Below are 21063 nucleotides of genomic sequence, written 5' to 3'. Positions count from 1 at the left end.
ATACTTCAACGGCTTGTTTGTTATCCACGTGTGGTGGAAGAAAATGGACTGAGAAGAAGCCCAGAGGTTTCATCCTATCCTTGTCCCATGTGTCACCGAGAAATGCTATGGAAAAAATTGACACAAGTGTATCTTTCAAAAAATTTGACACAATGCACTAGATGGGGATGCTTTAATTTATTTATCATCCCTTCAGCCTCTTGGAAACAGTTAATAAATTGAAATTTTCTGTCAGGATTAGATTTATGATTTCCCTCATCATTTAATAATTAAATTAAATCATTTTTCTAGCGTCCATGCCTTTCCTGTATATATATACAACTCCTTTTACTAATATAGCAACACACTTGCATGCTATAAGAGAAGTCTAGATGTGTGTGGCAAGTACCAGTGTGTATGCATGATTCGTATTTCTAGTCACGTAAGAGAAAGTCTTTTACGCGCCAGTATTTACCTTTACTTTTTTTTTCTTACTCCATACTTGAGAAGATATGGAGAGTTGTTTTCATGATAGGGTCGTTAAGACACTTGACCCTTTATGCTTTTGCGTGTGGAATTGAGTAGTTGACCCGACGTAGCAGGACTTGCTAAAGTATAAGTACGGCAGCATAGAGATACCTGCAGGCTTTCATTTCCTTACTAGAATATACAACTACGGAAGATATGCTCTCGGCGTCTTAGGGAAGAAAGAACACTTGCTTGGCAAAAATGAACACATCCAAGGTACTTCATTTCTTCATGTACCGTTGATCGTCTTGCGTTTCATGTGCTTCCCTTATTCGAATTGATTCCTAGCTAGTACAATTTTTGCACCCTTTGTTGTGAGATGGCGAGCTGTGGCAGTCGCAGCATGTCATACTAATAAGTTCCATTTTCTTTTAAAAAAAATGGAGAGCTTGCTATAGTACTAACTAGTTTTTTTTTCCTATCATGCTACTGACTTGGACCATGAATAATTTGGATGTATTTTTACAGAGACAGTGCAACTATTTTTTCTTGTCATATAAATAAAGTTCAATAATAAAACAGAAAGGCAACTTGAAATTAGGCAAGTGAATAGTTGATATAAAAGGAATCGGATGCTAAATTCAATTTGCCTAAACGATAAACAAGGCAGTGAATAGTTGATATAAAAGGAATCGGATGCTCGTAGCCTAAGAGAGGGAGAGGTGAATTAGTCGATTTAAAATCTTAACCTAAGGCTCCAGCTAGTTTTCACAAAACTTAAACTAAAACATGCTATCTAAATATGCAACTACGGTTCTTCTAATGTGAAATCTTCATCCCAAAAGAGTTTTGTCACCTATAGCCAATCCTATAGCTTGATGCTACTCTAAGAAAGTAAAGGCACACAAGTTATGAGAGGAAGCGAACTCTCTCGGTATGAAGATTTATCCCGTGGTATCAATAGTCACTAAGCCACCTCCTAGTTCATGTTGTTGAAGCACTCAATCATAAGTATCGCTTCTCGGCCACCTAGTCTCTTCCGGAGGTAGAGAACCTTGACTTGCCACAAAGGCTAGGCCGCCAAGTCTCATGCCAAGTTCCCGGTCATCTTGGTCCTGCTTTCCAATAAGGAGCATCTCCATGAAGGATGGGGGTCTCCACATGCCCTGCACAAAGCCGTCAACGACACTCCACACCAAGCCGAAAGGTCAATGACTTGCCGGCAAGCCACCAAAGCTCTAAGGGCCAGCACACCAAGATACAAGTTGTGCTTCACTGTAGAACCAGCACACAAGGCACAACACATTGCTCACTCACTCAAACTTGAGCTATCCTAGCACTCTCACTCACAAAATATGTGCTAAACCTAAGGATTTGATCAATGAGCTCTTGGAAGACTTAGAGAACTTCTTCAGTATATGGGTAAGTTCACACGAACTCCAGCAAACTTAAAATGCTGGGATGAGGCTCTTATATAGCCTAACAACTCAATAGCAGCGGCTAGCAAAATTCAGCAAGGTATCGGTTGAACCGGTGCCTATGCATAGGGGGTATCAGTTTAACCGATCAACCTAAGCCTTGAAGTAGTCATTGGACTCCTGACATGCTTCTGGCATGCTCTGCTGCGGATGTGGCATTGCACCGACACTTGTACCATTGTGCTGTCGGTTCAACCGGTCGTGAAGAATTGGTTTCTTGCTCCTTGACATGCTCTGTGGAAAATGCCAGCACACATGCACCGACGCTTCTTTGTTTGTACCATCAGATTAACCAGTCACATAGGGTTTCTTCACTTGATCACCGTGCCAGACTCCTCGTTGCACCGACGCCTGATCTCCTAGTGTCGGTTTAACCGGTGCAGTTGGGTCTTCTTCACTTGGTCCATCGATGCATAGCACAAAGCACCGACGCTCTACAATTTAATTTCATGCCATCGGTTTAACCGGTACACGCATTCTGCTTCCACTTGTCCGACTCATCGCAGCTGTTATTTGGACACCTAAAAAATATTATCTCTATTTTTTCACTATGATTTGGACGTCTTGACAGTGAATTGGGCACATTGGATATGGTTTGGACTACATCCGTGGGACCTAGAAATCCTACAAATATGATCTCACAAACTTTGTTAATTCCATTGATTATGTTGTCGCACAATCACCAAAATTACAAACATGATAACATGCCACTAGCTATAGAGGGGGCACATTGGGTTAAGCAAATTTAGCTCCCAGTTGAACTGGTGCAAAGCAGTTGTGGATGACCTTCAAGATGTTGCATTCACTTGGCGGGCTGACAAAACAAAGAAATCGCTCTCAGGATGTGCAATATTTCTCATTGTGAGTATACTATTTTTGCCACCCATATGACTGATTGACTAGTTTAAATTTATTTACTGAAATTTTCCATTGACCACATTTTTACCCATGCCTTCGATTTTTATGTAGATACTGTATCTTGACAACCTCCAATGCAAATATCAGATTGCACACACTGAAACTCCTCGCGCAAAGTACTTTGATCAAAATGTTATTAAGAAGATAATTACTACTGACAGGATGAAAGACCGACAAGGGAAGGCTACATTTGGGCTATTACCGGTGAGGTCTTTTAGTGAGTATTCTTGTGTTATTTACATTTACACTCTGTAATTTCCAATCTGTATTAACAATTTTGTTTGTTGTGTGCAGCTTAGGAACAGCATCAATACTTGCTACCATAAGACTCAGCACTCATCTTCAGAAGTCCCAGTAAACATTGACCCATTGGCCGCAACACATTTCTCCAGTATGCAAGCAGAAGTGCATAGTTTAGTTGCTCAGATTGGTACCAGTTCAAGGAAGATGCAGGCAATGCTGGTCTTGGCAAATTTTGAAGCTAAATCTAAGAAAGCATCAAGTTATATGAACATCGGCCAACAGATACTATGGGATGCACATCAGGCAGCCGTTCACACTCTGCGAACAATTTTGCATGATGAGGTGAATGGCAACATCAATCAACAACATGCAGGTTCCCACAGATGTTACTATTGATCGTGTCGTGCCTCTTCGAGCGGCTGAAGGAGATGCTGGACCATCCTTGCCCATCGGCAGTATGTTGTCTTCTTATTTCTTATATATATTTAAGATTTCACCTGCTATTTATTTCATATCACCTGCAGGCACTCATGATAATGTCCACGAAGAAACTTCACATGTGGATTCCCTAGTTGGAGTCACTGATGCATATACCACTGTTACCAGCCCCCGACAAGTTGCAACGGCTGAAATGACTAGATCAGAAGCGAATGTCGTTGCACAAACTGCCAAACAAGTGCCAGATGAGGTCCTTATCTACCACCTTAGTTTCACACGTACATCATCCACTTTGTTACATTTTTGTCAATGCACTTATGACAACATTTTTTTCCTGAATGTGTGCACAGTCGGCTGTAATCATTAGTAGCACCGATGATGCACTCGGCCCTATTCTTTTCTGGCCTTGCACTCCAGGTGACATCCCCCACTGCCCAGCTGTTAATCCTAGGCCACAACGGCTTACAAAAAGACCCGCCATGTATGTGTCACCATTCAAAGGTGATCCGCAACGAGCAAAAGTTCCATTGTCCAAGGCACTTGCTGTGAGAAAGAAGTTCAAATGTAGAATGACGTGTTTAAGGTACTATTTATGATCATACTCTCAAATATTACATGCTTCAAACACGCACTTATGTATCATCCCTTACATACTAGTGATGTTTTCATCCGCACCGACTTGAGGGAATTCAGTGGATCAGACATATTAGCTTCCTTCATTAAGGGGGAAAAGATGTTGTGCACCGGATTCATGTCCTACTTTGTTGCTTGCATGAGTCATGATGAATCAGTCCACATGATTGATGGTGGTGGATACAGGGTCTTCTTATCTCTAGAGCTTGGGGTGAGTGAGACCAATGTCACGTGCACTAGTCAGCATTTCAACAGTTTTTTATATTCTCTTATGCCATTCATGGCACATGTAGGATTATGTCAATATAGAGGAAGGTGAAGGCATATCTCAGTGGGAATCACCTCAAGCCCTCGCCATTTTACAACGTGATATTGAACATGTTGATCCAAACAAAGTGAAACTAGTAAGTGCACATGTCAACCTCATGAATTTGAGCTTCAAGTTTGTTTCCCTTAAAACTTTTTTTTTCATGTCCAGTTCCTTTTGCCGGTTATGGAGGAGGGTCACTACAGCATATACTGCATCAACTTCATACATGACCGCATAGATGTTCTGGATTCTAGCCCAGAAGACCACAAAGTTTACCATCAAGTTCTAGGTGACCGAATCATTCACAGGCTCAATCTCCTATTCCAGTTGGCTACGAATACCACAATAAAACAGTTTACTAGATTCAAGCATCCCATCATAGATGTATGTTCACAAACGCGCGCAATTGATTGCGGTTTCTTTGCACTTAAATTCATGGAGCTTTGGAATGGTGAATCTTTCCATTTTCCAATCCTAGCAGTAAGGCTTATCATTCTTCACCAAATTCATCACTTGCTATTTTTTTAATTCCTCCATCTCATCCTGTTCCACAACAAAATCCAGGAAAACATATGGCAGTACAAGTCTCAGCTCCTCTTCTATGGCATCTACCATCCGATCAACAAGATTGAGAAGCTCCCTGCTGGACTCGAAGCATATAGGCCTCGCCTATGATCCTCATCATTGATCCTTGTTTTCCAACAAAATGTGTACTAGTGAACAAGTTCGATGCCACTTGTTTTTCTACTGCCCACAATAAATTATTTCATGTTGGTTGTATGGACACCAGAGGTTGTACTAAAGTTTTCATGGAATCTATTTCCCTACTTTTATTCCAGTTCAATTGATTTGTCATATCACTATGTTTGTCGGTTTGGCCACAAATTTCATTTCTACTCATATTACCAGATGTCTTGTCAGTCGTTACTAGCTGGAGAAAAGCTATCCTTTCAGATTTTAAGGCCTCTTAATTTAATATAGGGATTCTCTGGAACATAAACTTGGTTACGATAATATTGAATAAACAACAAATTAAAGTCTAACAAAACACTCATCTCATCATGGACACAAATCTTTCATGATGCACTCATCTCCTTAGTGCTGTGCATTCTTGGACCAGCTGAGGATCAAATTGCACCAATTCTATACGTACAGATTGCCCTACCTGAACCAATATCATCAAAATTTCTCATGACTTTATGAGACTTCTAATATAGTAAGCCAACAGAGAAGTGGCAACTTACTGTTACGAGACAACCAAAAACTCTCCAAATACATGAAGTTCCAACAGTAATGCTCCCCAAATACAGTAATATGTTACGAGAATTCAGTTTCAGAACTAACATGAGGTATGCAAATTCTAATAAACATAACACACTTAGTTCAAACACAGTAATCTGTTACAATGTTTCAAAACACGAAGCGCTTGAAAATTATGGTAAAACAAAATCATTGATCCCAATTTAATTATTCTATCAATGTATACGCCTTATACCACATCATCAAAATCATCTTCCAGTTGCCTTTTGGTCGATGGTCTCCCCCTCTTCCGTCCCATCTTGCCCCGCAGACTCCCGCTGGCTCCTCTTTTCTTTCCTGCATTTTCCGGGTTAAGATCACAGCTTGTGCTATAATGTCCCAAAAATCCACAGTATCCACATGTCCGTTTCCCCTCTGCTTTATTGGTGCTTGCATCATCATTAACAACTTGCTTCCCACCACGCTTTCTACCCTTTGTAGCTGCCTCCTTTGGTGCAGAATTTGAGATTTGGATTTCATCTAGAATTGGTGGAGCACGCGGTTGGCCTCCAGGTTCATTTGCCACATCCTGTTCACCATGATTAGCTTGAGGTTCATCTTCAGTTCCAGAAGACCCACCTCGGGAATATGAACACTCCCCCCTATTTGATGGCCCAGTATATCTTGCAATAGCTTCACCCCACTCAGCTAATGCAGTCATCTGTTCACAAGCTTTCTCAAACCCAAAACTAGTTTTGCGGCATGCCCTCACAGCCGTCATTGCGATTTCTACTAGCTTCTTGGTTTTGTGTTGTTCACTTTCGCATGCCGTTTCTGTTGTCACTATGTCATGTCTGTCCCATGTTACCATACTCCTCGCACCCCTAGTGTATCTCTTCATTATATAATCTGAAGGTATATTGTCAATCTGAAGGTGTGTGAAGGCTTTAATAAGATGGGCGCAGAACAATCCTACAATAAGCAAATTCACCATTGTCAGAAACCACCTTAAACTAACAAATTCTACAGTGAAACTTTTTTAAAACGACCTCTATATTACCTGTATGCTCCCATGTCTTGCACTCACACGTATATGTCCCAGATCTTACATCAGCCTCCACTCTGAATGAATGTTGAAACCATGCATACATCCATGACTGATTTGTGTGTGTCACTAGGTAAACATCAACCTCGTTTGGATGAGGATCAATACGGAATGCAGTACTGTATATATAAGTTTCCCTATACTTTTTGTACACAGCTCGTGTATACACCCTGCTCAAATGGGCATCAAAGGGTTGCATTGTCATCCGCAAGTTACCAGCCTGTTTCATATACAACCACATAAAACAATGTGTCTCAGTTATAAATAGATTTGTTATAAATTCCAAAAGAAGTTTGTAAAAATATTGATGGTAATTTAGATAAAAAAATGATTGTCATTTTTTTACCTGAGACCAATGGGTTTCTCCAGCCGCCGCGTGGTTTGTATGTTGAATGAAGTCTAGCATCCTGTGTGCAAATTTACTCATGCATGTCATATGTCCTGTGAAGCCACTACTTTTGATCATCTTATTAACACTTCCACTTCTTTGTGTAGAGGTCATCCTCCCACAGTACAAGGGTTTGAAGTAAGCAGCAACCCACAGGTGCCTACTATCCCAAAGCCCCTTAATAGTATCATCCTTCTGTAAGCCATACTCATCCACTAGCTCCTTCCATGCTGCCTCAAACTCTGTAGGTGTTAAAGGGTGATTGATTACAGTGAGGAGCTTTATCTTCAAACCGTCATGTAGTTTGTACAATTTTCTCAGCTCCCATCTATACTTCTTCAGCATGTGCCAACGACACAACCTGTGTTGTGTTTTCTTGAATACCTTCTGGATCGCGGCCGCCATTGCGCTATCCTGATCTGTAACACAATAAAGGTCACAAAGTTACCAGACATTCATTTTTTCGTGGGTACTCAAGAAAATCATTTTCAACGATTTCTCACCTGTAAGTATACATCTTGGGTCACGACTTCCAGTCATACAGTTTTGGAATGCCCTAAACAGCCACTCAAAAGTGTTAGCTCGTCCTGCAACAGTGCTTGCCCAAACACGACGTTCTGCAGTTGATGGTTTGACCCAACAAACATAGCTAAAGGCATGCTATACACGTTGGTTTTGTACGTCGTGTCGAATGTAACGACATCTCCAAAATCTCTATATTCTGCACGCTGGCTGGCATGGCTCCAAAACACATTCTTTATCACATTTTGCTCATCCACCTGCACCTCATAGTAGAAATATTCATTTTGGCCCTTCATCTCACTAAAGAACTCAAGCAGCTTCGGTATATCATTTTCCCTCTCCTCCCTCGCAGCTGCAGCTTTCCTGAATTCATGAAAGAATTTATCACATCAAGGGCACTTACATGTATTCGACAATGTCATGCTCAACAATAAATAAAATAAAATTTGTTACCTATTTCTCAAGTCCATCTCAATGAATGTGAAGTTTTGCCTCCCACCATATAACTCAGACAACACATTTACTGTAGTGTTGTGGGAAGCATCACACCTATGCATCTGATCAACAACCTCCATGACTATTGGGTCTTTGTTCTTCTTCAACATCAGGTATTGCGTTACACCTGGTGATGGAGGCAGTGGATGGTTGTGCTCCAACCTTTTCCTCTCAAAGAACCAATAGTCCTTTTTCTTGTTCCATTTTAACCTTCACAAAAGCCTTGCACTCACACCTCATGGACATTCTCTCACGTACCTGTTGGTGATATGCCCAAGAGCCCATCATCACAATACGGTTTAAAGGCCCAAGTGGATATTGATCCAAGAGGGATTAGGGTTACTAATGGGCCTATGAGATAGAAGCCCATTAGTACGCCCTATATATATGAGGGAGGGGCTAGGGGGGCGATGACCTGAGCCGCGCCACCTCCCTAGCCGCCGCCCCTCCCTCTCTCTCGGCCGCCGCCCTTGCCGTGCGTGCGGTGCTAGCACACCGACGCCCGGCGTTTCATCCCCGTATGTGTGGACTCCGTGGAGGCGCTGCTGCGACTGCTGCGCTGATCGGCTGCTGGGATCAAGTACGAGGAGCTCGGTTCGTGGGACGTGATCGACTACTTCCTCTACATCGACGCGCGACTTCTTCCGCTGCGCTGCGCGTCTAGTGGTAACGATCTATGATCTTCTACTCGCAAGTATCTTGGGTTTATGCGGTAGTGATGCTAGCGTAGCCTACCCGTTTCCCTTCAGTGGTACCAGAGCCATCTTGCGTAGTTTTTGGTCTGGATCTTTTGCATATAGGTGATATGTTGTTGTAGTAGATTGGATCTATTACTTTTGCACGGTTTGATTAGATCAATTGGTCATAAGGGGTTAAAACTGGAGCGAGTTGATTGCGCGGCATATGACAAAAGATTAGTTTGTGTTCTTTCTCTGTTATGCATACGACATGTCCCTACCGGCTGGAATCACCATCGGGACTAACTGTGTGCATAGTCAGCAGATTGAACCAACAGATTAAGGTCATGTGTAGATGCAATCTTCTCAAGTGCAAAGTTTGCACAGTCAAGGTGATTGACCTAGTGAAAATTGAGGCATTATGAATGGCTCGGATTTGAGGTGATGCGATCACTCTGATGAGATTTTCATAGGGATTCCATAGATGCGATCTGTGTAATTCCGTGAGGTTTTCTCGCTGTAGCGGCTTCTCAAGCGCTACTTTGGTAGAACACGTCGTACGCCTAACTTGTTTTTGCAGGGTGTGATGTGAATGGTATGGCCTCAATGTCATGTGATGATGTATGTGATGATTTGTGCGGCCTGCGTGTCGCAAGTTAACACAACCGGGTTGAGGTTGCACCATTATTGTATAACTACCTGCGTGTCGACTTGTGATGTTTGAATCCTCATGTAATTATTTCACTAGCTATTAGATGTAGTAGCTTAGTATCTTTTCATGGAGGCTTCAATCATGATGGCGATGATGATCACCACAAGACAGGACGGATGGCAATGGAGGTCACCTTGGAGCCATGGCGATGGTGCCCATTGTGATGCAAGAGGCCATACTATTCATAATATAATATGATTATATGCTTGTGATGTTTATTTTCCTGTCATACTATTCTTTCATGCTTTTACATATGGTGGATGCTTTAATCATGATAGAATAGCTTCCCTCAGAAAAGGTTGAGTTTTTTTATGCCTTTTACCAATAGCTGCACCTATAAATTTTGATCGTTGTGTGGTAGGTTTACCAAAGTAGAGTACCCTCAGCTATCACTTTTGTATAGGGTGGATGTCGGACATTCACAAGCATAGTATTGGTTTACTCAGCAAAGCTATCAAAACAGTTTTGGGCTTTAAGGCATAGGGTTGGGGCCGGGGCATTGGATGCCACCCAACAAATAAGAGTCGCATAGAGATGTGATTAGTAATTTGTTACTTACCTGTATCACTACTTTTCTAGCCGTGATGCTAAAGCTCACTAGAATTTTAGTGATTATGGATCTTGAACCACTATATGTCATTAGAGGGAAGATGACTTTGATATAGTAGGTTGTCTTTTGTTAAATCAGTTAATGAAAGTCTTTACATAAACTTAGTGCTGAAATCTTGCTTTACTTTAATGTTGTAGATCATGTCTGCCAGTAACAATTCCGCTTTCAATTTGCGTTCTGTTCTTGAGAAAGAAAAGTTTAATGGAACAAACTTTATTGATTGGTACCGCAACCTGAGAATTGTTCTCAGGCAAGAGAAAAAGGAGTATGTTCTTGAGCAGCCATATCCTGATGATCTCCCTGATAATGCAACTGCTGCTGATCGCAGAGCTTATGAGAAGCACTGCAATGACTCACTTGATGTCAGCTGTCTGATGCTCGCCACCATGTCCCCTGATCTGCAGAAGCAGTATGAGCATGCGGATGCTCATACCATGATCGAGGGGCTACGTGGGATGTTTCAGAACCAAGCCAGGACTGAGAGGTTCAATATCTCAAAATCCTTGTTTGCGTGCAAGCTGGCAGAAGGTAGCCCAGTCAGTCCTCATGTGATCAAAATGATTGGTTACATTGAGACTTTGGATAGACTTGGTTCTGAACTTCACCAAGACTTGGCTACTGATGTTATTCTCCAGTCGCTCCCGGCGAGCTATGAGCCTTTTATCATGAACTTTCAGATGAATGGCTTGGATAAAACATTGAGTGAGTTGCATGGGATGCTAAAAACGGCAGAGGAGAGCATTAAGAAGAATCCCAATCATGTGATGATGATTCAGAAGGGGAACAAAAAGAGGAAGCGTTGGACGCCTCCTAATCCCAAAGGTAAAGGCAAGGAAAAGAGTTCCGGTGGTGAGTCTTCAGGCTCTAAGCTAAAGCCAGCACCTAAGGCCAAATCTGGCCCTACTTCTGAAGATGAATGCTTCCACTGTCATGAAAAGGGACATTGGTCTAGGAATTGCAAGAAGTACTTGGAAGAAAAGAAGAAGAAGAAGGGAAGTGAGACTTCCACTTCAGGTATAAATGTTATAGAAATAAATATTGCATTATCTTCTAGTGAATCATGGGTATTTGATACTGGATCGATGATTCACACTTGCAAATCGTTGCAGGGTCTAAGTGAGACTAGAAGATTTGCAAGAGGCGAGTTGGACGTTCGGGTCGGCAATGGCGCAAAGGTTGCGGTGTTGGCGGTCGGCACCTACCACTTGTCTCTACCCTCCGGATTAGTTTTGGAATTAAATAATTGTTATTGCATTCCTGCTTTGAGCAAGAACATTATTTCTTCTTCATGTTTGGAAGAAGTTGGTGATTTTAAGATTGTAATTGAGAACAAACGTTGTTCTATCTTTTGCAATGGTATTTTTTATGCTCATTGTCCATTGGTGAATGGATTATATGTTCTTGATCTTGAGGATAAATCTGTCTGTAACATTAATACTAAGAGGCTTAGACCAAATGATTTGAATCCCACTTTTATTTGGCATTGTCGCTTAGGTCATATAAATGAGAAGCGCATTGAACAACTCCATAAAGATGGATTGTTAAGCTCATTTGATTTTGAATCATTTGACACATGTGAGTCTTGTTTGCTTGGAAAGATGACCAAAGCGCCTTTCACTGGTCAGAGTGAGAGGGCGAGTGACTTGTTGGGACTTGTACATACCGATGTATGTGGACCAATGAGCTCAATAGCCAGAGGTGGTTTTCAGTACTTCATTACTTTCACTGATGACTTTAGTAGATATGGCTATATCTACTTAATGAGGCACAAGTCTGAATCGTTTGAAAAGTTCAAAGAATTTCAGAATGAAGTACAAAATCAATTAGGCAAGACAATTAAATTTCTGCGATCTGATCGTGGAGGAGAATATTTGAGCCTTGAATTTGGTGATAATTTGAAGCAATGTGGAATTATTCCGCAGCTAACTCCGCCCGGAACACCTCAATGGAATGGGGTATTCGAACGGAGGAACCGAACCTTGTTGGACATGGTTAGGTCCATGATGAGCCAAGCTGATCTTCCATTGTCATTTTGGGGTTATGCTCTTGAAACTGCTGCGTTCACACTGAATAGGGTTCCAAGTAAGTCTGTTGAGAAGACACCATATGAGATATGGACTGGGAAGCGTCCCGGATTATCTTTTCTCAAAGTTTGGGGATGTGAGGCTTATGTCAAACGTTTGATGTCAGATAAGCTCACTCCAAAGTCAGACAAATGTTTCTTTGTGGGGTATCCTAGGGAAACCAAAGGATATTATTTTTACAGTAAGGCGGAAGGCAAAGTGTTTGTCGCTCGCAATGGTGTTTTCTTAGAAAAGGAGTTTCTCTCAAAAGGATTTAGTGGGAGCAAGGTGCAACTTGAAGAAATTCAGGAAACACCCGAAACTGTTTCAGCACCCACTGAAGATCCACGGGATGTGCAAGATGTTGCACAACCCGTAGTTGAGGCACCAGCCCCACGAAGGTCTATAAGGGCACGTCGCGCTACTGACAAGCTCAACCTCCTTATTACGGAGGAGCGCCATGTGTTATTGATGGAAAATGATGAGCCCTTGACCTACAAAGAAGCAATGATGGGACCCGACTCCGACAAATGGCTTGAAGCCATGGAATCCGAGTTAAAATCCATGCATGATAATCAAGTTTGGAACTTGGTCGATCAGATTGACAGTGTAAGACCTGTCGACTGTAAGTGGATTTTTAAGAAAAAATTAGACATTGATGGAAATGTTCACATCTATAAGGCACGATTGGTGGCGAAAGGTTTCCGACAAATTCAAGGTGTTGACTATGAGGAAACCTTTTCGCCCGTCGCAATGCTAAAGTCTGTTCGGATTCTCCTAGCAATTGCCGCATATTATGACTATGAGATATGGCAAATGGATGTCAAAACCGCTTTTCTTAATGGACATCTAAGTGAGGATGTGTATATGACACAGCCTGAAGGTTTTGTCGATCCTAAAAATGCTAGGAAAATATGTAAGCTTTAGAGGTCCATCTATGGATTGAAGCAAACATCTCGGAGTTGGAATATTCGTTTTGATGAAGTAGTCAAAGGGTTTGGCTTCATCAAGAATGAAGATGAGCCTTGTGTTTACAAAAATGCTAGTGGGAGCGCACTTGTGTTTCTGGTCCTATATGTGGATGACATATTACTAATCGGAAATGATATTCCAATGCTTGAAGCCGTTAAAACCTCATTGAAAAAGAGTTTTTCGATGAAGGATTTAGGAGAGGCGGCTTATATTCTGGGTATTAGGATCTATAGAGATAGATCAAAAAGGCTAATTGGATTGAGCCAAGACACGTACATTGACAAGATATTGAATCGGTTCAATATGCAAGATTCCAAGAAAGGTTTCTTGCCAATGTCACATGGCATTACTCTAAGCAAGAGTCAGTGTGCTACGACACCTGATGAGCAAAAGAGGATGAGTACGATTCCTTATGCTTCAGCCATAGGGTCGATCATGTATGCTATGCTTTGCATGCGCCCAGATGTTTCCTTTGCTCTAAGTGTTACGAGCAGGTATCAGTCAGATTTCGGTGAACCTCACTGGACAATTGTAAAGAGTATCCTTAAGTACTTGAGAAGAACTAGGGATATGTTCCTAATATTTGGAGGCGAAGATGAGCTCCTTGTAAAGGGTTACACCGATGCTAGTTTTCAAACAGACAAAGATGACTCCAAATCGCAATCCGGTTTTGTTTTCTGCCTCAATGGTGGGGCAGTGAGCTGGAAGAGTTCCAAGCAAGATACGGTGGCTGATTCGACGATAGAGGCCGAGTATATTGCAGCTTCCGAAGCTGCAAAAGAAGCTGTTTGGATCAGAAAGTTTGTTTCTGACTTGGGTGTTGTTCCTAGTGCGTCCAGTCCAGTGGACCTCTATTGTGATAATAGTGGTGCCGTTGCACTAGCAAAGGAGCCTAGAACAACTAAGAAGTCCAGACATATACTGCGAAAGTATCACCTCATCCGTAACTTTGTTGAGAGAGGTGATGTGAAGGTTTGCAAGGTGCACACGGATTCAAACGTTGCTGATCCGTTGACAAAGCCTCTCCCACAACCAAAGCATGAGGCGCACATGAGATCTATGGGTATTAGATACTTACATCAGTGATTCTAGTGTGCGTGGGAGATTTTGTGTCATGAGTATGTTTATGTAATGATAAATAATTGTTATTTGTTCCATGGATGATTATTTTACATTGATTATCAAGTATGTGACTTGTTCGTGAAACTCTTTGTTGAAAATGATATGATTCTAAATTATCCCTAGTTTATGTCGTTGTGTGGGACAACAACGACGTTGAGACTAGCACATGCATTAATTGATGATCATGTTTCACGGATCATGGATATGGAGATATCGGATTAATGATGTGGACACATGTTGGTGAACATGGTGTTGGATTGACCCACTCCAAGACAATGTTGGGATTGTTATTTTGTATGTGCCATCAGTTGTTCTTGAGTGTTATACCTACTGAATCCTTAGACCTGAGATCGCCATTGTTTCTCACTGTGTGTAGTGGTGCATCTTGGGGCTGCTAAACGCTACTCCGTGACTGGGTAGTTACAAAAACAGCTTACAGGTATGTCATGAAACATGGAATGGGATGTGAGCGGATCAAGATGGAATTTGCCCCTCCTAGATAACGGGAGAGATATCTCTGGGCCCCTCGAGATAGTTGGATTTGAAAGTGCATGGCCATGCCAAAGTGATTAAAGAGTTAATGATGATGACTAAAGGTTAGTTATGAATAGAATCCACTATTAGATCGAGAGAATGGTCGAGCTATCACAAAGGTGGCACGCATCTCGCTTTGAGCTTGACTGGTATCGTGTGGCAAAGGGATCAGTGTATGAGTATATCTATGGTTCGGCCGATATGATCTTTATGTGTATTTGTGAGTCACTATGCCCTGCTAGGTGCCGCTATTGACTTGTGATTCGGAAATGATTTCCGATCACGACCACCTACACATGAACCTAACGGGTCACACACTTAAGGGGTTTGGAATGTTGGAAAGCTTGCATGTATGATTGTCTCTAGTGCAAGTGGGAGATTGTTGGTGATATGCCCAAGAGCTCATCATCACAATACGGTTTAAAGGCTCAAGTGGATATTGATCCAAGAGGGATTATGGTTACTAATGGGCCTATGAGATAGAAGCCCATTAGTACGCCCTATATATATGAGGGAGGGGCTAGGGGGGCGATGACCTGAGCCGCGCCACCTCCCTAGCCGCCGCCCCTCCCTCTCTCTCGGCCGCCGCCCTTGCCGTGCGTGCGGTGCTAGCACACCGACGCCCGACGTTTCATCCCCGTACGTGTGGACTCCGTGGAGGCGCTGCTGCGACTGCTGCGCTGATCGGCTGCTGGGATCAAGTACGAGGAGCTCGGTTCGTGGGACGTGATCGACTACTTCCTCTACATCGACGCGCGACTTCTTCCGCTGCGCTGCGCGTCTAGTGGTAACGATCTATGATCTTCTACTCGCAAGTATCTTGGGTTTATGCGGTAGTGATGCTAGCGTAGCCTACCCGTTTCCCTTCAGTACCCTCTCCTCACCCGGCTTGTAGTAATCCCAGTGCCCTTGTTTATTACACGATAACTCCAGTACAGTAGTTCTAGTCCTGGTTATGCGAACACCAAATCCTGCCTTGCCCGCGTAGAACTTGTAAAATTCTTCGGCTTCATCTTTGCTGTCAAAACGGAACTCCTCATTTGGCACGATTGTCTCTGGCAACAAGGGATCCTGAGAAAATGAACACAAATTTATAAGCTATTTCCATCTAATCACTAAAAAACAAGCCTGAAACTAGCAACAAGTGATCCTGACACAAGGGACACAAATTCAGAAGCTATTTCCATCTAATCTCGAAATAAAAACAGCGTGAAACCATGCTAATTTTTTTTTGCCTTCATGCATCGCTGTTTCCTAGTACTACTCACAACAAGCTAGATATGATATATGAGTCACGCTTGTTATCTTCAATATTAGTGCAACCAATCAGATATAGCAGAAAATTAGTTCAGGATCAGCACACTTACGTGCGTGTACGTCCTCTCCGCTTCAGGCGTTGCCATGGTTCCCGGGGACACGGCTTGCAGCGGAGTCACCTGAGCCAACCTTGTGGGATTTACAGCAGGCAACGGCCCTGGGCATGGCGACTCATCATGACTACTCGCCGCAGTGCCGTGCGTCTGTGGCGTGGCCGGTCGAGCCAAACAACGGAACTCCATCGATTCTGCCGATTCCCTCGTCGGCAGGCCAGATCGTATTACCATCGCAGGCGGCGTAGCAGAGTCACCTGCCGTGCAGCATGCGCTAATTGCTCCTGAGGCTGTTGGTGTTACGTAATCCATGGCATTGGATTGCGTATGAGGAACGTGATGCAACAGGGCACAGGGGTAGCAAGGAGGAGTCGCCGGCCTGAAAATTCTCATTTGTCGATTAATGTCGTCAATGCCGTAATGGGTGCCGCTCCCGATGATTCTTCCTCTCCCCTTGCGGTAATGATGCCGCGGTAGTTATTGTCGTAATGATTTCCGTGCTCGGCTCGTCGTAACCCCCCGGCTCGCTCGATTGCCTCCCAATCGTGGGCTCCGCTCGGCTCGGCATCAGTGGGAGGCACCACCTGTGCCGGATGGTAACGGAACCTCAGGGGATGATCGGTCAATCACGACCGTCGGATGGACTGGCTATAGAATAGGGTATTCTATAGCCGGCCATAAAGTATAGGTACCGTGTGTGTGTGTATATATATATATATATATATATATATATATATATATATATATATATATATATATATATATATATATATATATATATATATATATATATATATATATATATATCTGGATAATGTATTTGGACAATATGTATTTAGTACCTTGATATTACACCTAACCAAATTCATTGGAATTAGATGTTTATTCATATTTAGTTACATTTGAATTGTATATGTATCTGCTTGAAACATGAATAATATAAATCTGGTTTAATATATATTTGAAAGGTTATTTTCTCACATAACATATGGGTTTCAACTTTATTTTCCAGCCCAAAAGTATGGAAGTAATTGTGATGCTCGGCCTTGGTCTTCTACTTGTTGCGGCAAACTGCACTGCTGCAACAACTGTTCCTAGCTCTGAATGCCAAAAGCAGTGTGGCAATATTGAAATACCGTACCCGTTTGGCATCGGCACGAACTGCTCCATGGCAGGAGGCTTCGGTGTCACCTGCCAGCCTGACCAAAATGGCTTCTCCAAACCATTCATCGGTGGCCGTGAGCTTCTCGGTATTTCCTTGACCAATAGCATGATCCGGGTGCTCAACCCCATCACGACCTTCTGCTACAACGACACCACCCTCGAGCAGCTCATGGTAAATGAAACTACTACAGTGAGGTCCGACGATATTGATAGGAATTCCCCTTTTCGTTTCTCGGAGACTCACAACAAATTCACCGTCATTGGGTGCAACACCCTTGGCCTCATCGGCAACAACAACAGCGGCTCGGAGTACCAGAGCGGGTGCTTCACATATTGCGCCACAACAACTCTGTCTGTCAACTCATGCTCAGGGATGGACTGCTGCCAGACACCCATACCCAAGGGGATGGACTTCAATGTTGTTGCCCTGGGAGTCATCAAAGGCGACAACACAAGCCAAACCTGGAAGGGGTTTGGCGAACAGTGCAGGTACGCCGTGCTCATGGAGACAGCGGCATTTAGCTTCCGCACCCAGTACATCACCATGAGAGAATTCAGTGAGATGGCTGCGGGGCGGGCACCTGCAGTTCTTGACTGGTCTGTTAGAAACGAGACATGTGAGGTGGCCGAGCGGAATCTGTCGGGGAGTTACGCGTGCCTCAGCGCTAATAGCAGGTGCGCTGATTCCACCAGTCGGTCTGCAGGGTATGTGTGCAACTGCTCACAAGGCTATGAGGGCAATCCATATCTTCCAGATGGATGCAAAGGTACCAATAGTTGAGCTGATGAGCTATCCCATATTAATGTGCATATCATGCCTGACAATTAAAAGTCTTGCATGCTCATATCTTATTACTGCAGATGTGGATGAATGCAATCAGGGGCGGCCATGTCCTTCGGATGGAGTTTGCCACAACACGGTGGGAGGATACCGATGTTCTTGTCCAACAGGGAGGAAATATTCTCATTCAAACAATACATGTGTCCCTGATGCCGGCTTGATAATAGGTAACTCCCTAAGTAGCTAATAGGCAATAGTATATAGTTCTGCCTCGCAGTAAGTTATGTGAAAATGTAATGAAACATAACATGTATTAGAAACATCAACCAACAAGACCCTAATTAACATGGCTTACAACCAAATTGACTAGTTTCTAAAAAATTTCATGCACTACAGTAACTTCGACGTTTAACCACTAATTAGGAATATTAAATGTGGATAACCAACAAAACTCATTCCATAACTCCCAGGTGAAATCACGAGATGAATCTAATTATGCAATAATTAGACAATATCGTGCTACAGTAAACATTATCTAATGATGGATTAATTAGGGTTAATAGATTTGCCTCGTGATTTTCCATCCATCCGTGTAATTAGTTTTATAAATAGTTTATGTGTAATACTCTTAATTAGTGTGGCAAAAGTGCTCAAAAAATTTTGCCTAAAAGTTTTTGCTAACTAAACAGCCCCTAATGCGGTTTATACTAGTAAAAATTGGAAAGTCAATTTTGTTTTTATGACTCTGCTCTTATATCTGCTCATGCTGTTATGTAGGAGTTACAGTGGGCTTTCTTGGTCTCATGATTTTCTCTTTCTGCGGGTACATGATTCGTCAAAAAAGGAAGCTGAAAAAAGTTAAACAGGAGTACTTTCGTCAGCACGGGGGCTTGATTTTGTTCGAGACAATGAAGTCAGAAAAAGGTCTTGCTTTCACGGTATTCAGTGAAGATGAACTCAGACAGGCCACAAACAACTACGATAAGAGCAGAATAATAGGAAAAGGAGGCAATGGAACGGTCTACAACGGTGTAGTTAAGGGTAAGCCTGTTGCCATCAAGAGATGTACACTCATTGATGAAAGGCAAAAGAAGGAGTTTGGGCAAGAAATGCTAATACTTTCTCAAATCAATCACAAAAACATTGTCAAGCTCCTGGGCTGTTTCCTTGAGGTGGATGTTCCCGTGCTAGTTTATGAGTACATCCCAAATGGCACAATGTACGAGCTTATCCATGGTAGGAATCAAGAACAGCAAATATCTTTCAGCACTGTCCTAAGGGTTGCACAAGAAGCAGCGGAAGGACTCAGCTTCCTAGCTTCCTACATTCTTCCGCATCTCCCCCAATTCTCCATGGTGACGTGAAAACTGCCAACATCCTTCTGGATGAAAACTACATGGTTAAAGTCTTAGGCTTTGGGGCCTCCATTCTAGCCCCGTCTGACAAGGAGCAGTTTGTAACAATGGTTCAAGGCACTGTGGGTTATCTTGACCCAGAGTACATGCAGACATGCCAATTGACCGAGAAAAGTGATGTGTACAGCTTTGGGGTTATTCTTCTTGAGGTTCTCACCGGCGAGGTTCCACTAAAACTGTACGGGCCGGAGGCAAAACGAAGCTTGACGTCAAATTTCTTGTCTGCCATGAAAGAGAACAGTCTTTCTACTGTTGTGCCATGCCATATAACAGAGCAAGAAAGCACTGAACTGATTGGAGGACTTGCAGAGCTAGCAAAGAATTGTTTGGATATGTGCGGCAGCAATAGGCCCTCCATGAAAGAGATCGCTGACGAGCTCAGCAGATTGAGGAAACTTTCAATCCATCCTTGGGTACAACTCACTATGGAAGAGACGGAGACACACCGATTTCTTGGTGGACCAGCAGATACTAGCAGTTTTAAAACAGAAAGTAGTGTTATAGAGTATCCTGGGCCGGATGGTGCCAAACAGCCGATAAACCCAGTAAGTTCGTTTTATGCAAGGTGACTAGAATGAATGTAGTACTCTATTAAAATTTGTATTTCTACATTTACATAGATATCACCCCCGGCCTCAACAATAAGTGCCCTCTGCTGTAATATGAAGAGAACATCTCTTAATTATTAAATATAAAAAATCTTTTATGTTGGTGATTTCTGAGTATGTGTTTCCAGAATTAACAATATTCGCAGAAGTATTTATTGATATAATACTGGTACTGTTTATACATCGGCACATTAGTTTCTATGGGATTTTGAATAACATGTATACATGTTCTAAAACTACTAAAACAAGTTGAAGATATTTGTTAGCATCTTCTGGTTGCTGTGGTCGGATGATACTCTCTCAAATGGGCAATGTGGGAAATTATTTTTGTGTAAAAAATTGTAGCTATGGTGAAGGACCGGAACAACGACTAGAGAGAGGGGATTGAATGAGAGCTTTTAAAATTTTCTCCTCAACGAGAATAAGAACTATGTCTCGATTGTCACCCCGACGTGTCTCTTTTCTAACCATCAGTGCCGCAATCCAACTGGTGATGAGGTTACCCTAGGAACGGGTAGGAAAAACTTGAACAAAAGTGGAAGGAAATGTACAATGATCTACTTGATCAAGGCTAGCAACAATTCCACTTCATAAAACATACAAAAATTCAATAATGATTAGCAAAGCTCAAACCCAGCGGAAGCGAAGCTTAACCAAAAAGTTGATCACAAGTCTCACCAAAAGACTAGAACTAATCACTACCAAAAGAGTTATTTTAGCTAAGCATGCAAAGACTAACAAAAAGAGCTAATTAACCCAAATTAAATAAACATGCAAAGACGGATAAAGATTAGCAAGAACAAATGCTAATAACTAGTC

General features: G+C 42.5%; 1 long non-coding RNA gene and 1 pseudogene across 3 annotated transcripts; both read left to right on the top strand.

Annotated features, from left to right (window-relative positions):
* Positions 1-632: 632 nt before the first annotated feature.
* LOC120660335 lies at positions 633-5322 on the top strand. Of its 3 annotated transcripts, XR_005669530.1 has the most exons (9): positions 633-2786; positions 2895-3047; positions 3138-3541; positions 3611-3774; positions 3875-4107; positions 4182-4368; positions 4467-4561; positions 4636-4947; positions 5032-5322. It is a non-coding gene; the product is annotated as an uncharacterized LOC120660335 (long non-coding RNA). The 3 variants fall into 3 exon arrangements; XR_005669529.1 differs by having other exon boundaries at positions 4182-4561; positions 4636-4756; XR_005669528.1 differs by having other exon boundaries at positions 4182-4561.
* Positions 5323-17294: 11972 nt separating this feature from the next.
* On the top strand, positions 17295-20292 carry LOC120658813 (annotated as a pseudogene).
* The last annotated feature ends 771 nt before the right edge of the window (positions 20293-21063 follow it).

Source organism: Panicum virgatum, chromosome 2N (assembly GCF_016808335.1).
Source record: "Panicum virgatum strain AP13 chromosome 2N, P.virgatum_v5, whole genome shotgun sequence".
Classification (NCBI taxonomy): Eukaryota; Viridiplantae; Streptophyta; class Magnoliopsida; order Poales; family Poaceae; genus Panicum; species Panicum virgatum.
The sequence above is the reverse complement of the archived record's forward strand: the minus strand, read 5'-3'. Positions and strand labels throughout refer to the sequence as shown.